Below are 2,940 nucleotides of genomic sequence, written 5' to 3' on the forward strand. Positions count from 1 at the left end.
ACCCAGAAGGGAGGAAACTGCCTTTCCATCCTTTTAGTGAGAGACTGGGATTTGCAGTCCGGAGGCTCAAGTTTCTTAAAGGGCCAGGCTGGAAGGGGGATGGGGAAAGCCTGCCGATGGGTTGGATCTTGAACACAGTTACCCTCCAAAAACGGTGTGGGAAAGGGTTTAGGAGATGGGTGCTTTGCTGGTTGTGCCCCACACATCCTGCTAACCACTTGGCTCGCCAACTGTGCATGTTTTCCATGCATGAGTTTTCCAATTGCTGAGTTTAATTGATTCCTAAAGACACTATAAACTGTGAAGGGCCAAAGTCCCTGTGAGGTGGTGATGTGGCTTAGGGTCCTCCAAAGTCTTTTTGCCAAAAGAATGGGTGACTGGGAGAGAGCAGGAAAAATCACACCCTTGTACAGGGATCTGAGAGGCAGTAATGTCCTTATGGAAGCAATCTGTGTATTGTAGTGGGGCCAAAACCCAGTGGGTTTGGTGTTAGGGCATTTTCTATGACACAGCTTCCAGCTCTGCATCACCACTGGGCTTTCAGGGCCCTACTGTGACCTGAAAAGCAGGGCAGATCCAGCTGTGAGCTACCTGGGGAAAGTCCAGCTTTCCATACATGGTATCTCCACTTGGTCCTCTGATGGTTTTTATGGACAAATATCCCATTTTTAGATCAATTTCTTCTCTGTTCTTTTCTGCCTTGCTGGTCTGTTGGCTTTTGATTCCACAGTTCCCTTTTGGGTGATGACCATTAGGGCTATTCTTGAGCTGGCTGCTCACCCACAGGGTGTGACACCATTAGTTGGGAGGGTCTGCCTGCATCAGCTTCTCCTCCTGGGATGCATGGACCTGGGGGACTCCTGCTCGTCCAGTGTCCACTGTGAGAGCAAAGCACACTGGGGGGATGGATGGAAGTACTGCTGAACACAGAGAGCTTTAAACCTTTAGCCAGGGTTGGGAAAAACGAAATATTTCAAAGAGCAAAGCGGCCATCGAGGGCCTAAGTCCTGAAAATACGGTCCCAGAGTGTTTGCCGGTTGCAGCTAAACACACTATGTGGAGAGGAAAGGCAAACAGAAACAGCTTGTGAAAAAGACCATGCTGATAAGGAGCCCTCAAACTGGAGCTGAACTTTGGTGGGTTTGCTTATTTAGACTTGGCTCCTGAGTCCTTCCAGGACCGGGGTGTGGGAAGCCAACAACCTGCTTTCCTATAGGCAGCTCTGGACTGCCAAATTCCACCCACTGGGAAGTATGAGAGGTGAAACCATGTGATAGTCACTCATTAGAGTCTTCCCAGAGGTCCCGAGGAAGGGAGTTTATCCACTGCCTGTGCTACAGGGGGTGAGCTGCTGAGCTCCCACTCGAAATCTGCATGGGAGCCGTCTCGCTGTCATTTCTTGATCTTCTCTGTTATAATCTCATCCTCACGACAAGACAGCAATGGGCAAGGAAAGCTGGAAAGTCACCAGGGATGGGATTTATCTCTAGGTTCCTAAATCAGGTCTCTAGACTAAAACAGCCTGGATCCTTCCAAAGGCAGTGGAAGGAAAAAGGTGTCTTTGGAGGATGCTACGTGCTGCTTATCGTGGGCACTGCCTTACTGTGACATTAATCCTCCTCTGATGGTATTTATTTAACTCCATCAATTATGTAGGAAATCTAATACCTAGCTCAGACTTTGATGTATAACTCTGAAATGAATTTGTGTGGCTTTGCCAGTCACTGCGACAATATTTCTGCCTGGAGAGAAGCCTCCTCCAGGTTTATTAGTGCTGGAGGGGAGTCTGGGATGAGCGGTGAGCGTCAGTGCCTGTTTTCACCTGGTTTCTTTCCCTTCAGACCCAGTTCTTACTTCTTTGTCAGGGAAAATCTGTGAAAGACTAAAGCAGAAGAAATCCTCTGTTTTATATTCCTGGTCATGAAGGGCAGACGGCTTCGTGTGTTGCTCGCTGTTGCTGTGTTTGTCCGCTCCACAGTGACGACAGGACCCTGTGGCCGTGGGTCTGGGCAAAGGCACTGCCACCCAGCATCGCTGTGCAGTTACCCATACCCCGTGCCTTCACCCATATGACGGGACAAAAGTCAGTAAGCTTTGAATCCATCCTCCAGCTGAACCAGAAGAAGGGGAAATGAAGTATTTGTGCAAGATTGATTTCACCAGCATCCCCTGACGCCTGCCCTTTTCAGTAAGAAGAGAGCAAAGAGGAAGCAGAAGGAAGCGTGTTTCCGCTGTTGCATTAAAAGCTTTGATAGGGGGGTCACAAGTTGATCCTCTTTTCTGGAACTTGACTTTTAATTTCCACTCACTTCAAATTTAACCAACTTTTATAAGGCCTCCAATTTGCTAAGCGTTCTTCCCAAACCCATCTGGGGCTGTCGAGCTCTTGGAAAGATGCCTTATGAAACTTCGCAAACCTACGGAGAGACGCATGGTCCTAAAACCAGTGCTGCTGAAATCTTGGGTGCTCCTCCAGCCCCTCATGTACCACCCAAGGAAAATGTGGTCCCTTGTTTCCATCTAGGTACAACCTGCCAGGGCAAATTCTCTTCTAGTAAATGAATGTAGTGTGGTCAAGGATCCCTCATCAGCATTTCACTTTCTTATTTGGACACTGTGCTAATTCCCTTGGAAATAACACAGTGGCAAATGTACGGAGAGAACTGGGATGCTGAGCCCCTCATCTTGGTCCCCAACCCTCATGCTCCAGGTGGTCCTCACCCCACTGGCTAGCTGTGAGCAGCCACTGCCGAATTGCCAGCGGGGAGTCCGACGGCGGCACCTGACCTGGCAGCTCCAAAACACGTTAGTGGGAGAGCAGAGTGGGTCAGTGTCACTGTGCCCCAGGGTCAGAGAGGCACACGGGGACCTTGCCACCCAGGTATGATGTCAGGGTGGACTTTGGCAAAGGGTGGTCACTTTGCCCAGAAGCTGAGCTTG

The sequence above is a fragment of the Eurypyga helias genome, unplaced genomic scaffold, assembly GCF_000690775.1.
Source record: "Eurypyga helias isolate BGI_N326 unplaced genomic scaffold, ASM69077v1 scaffold14985, whole genome shotgun sequence".
Taxonomy (NCBI): Eukaryota; Metazoa; Chordata; class Aves; order Eurypygiformes; family Eurypygidae; genus Eurypyga; species Eurypyga helias.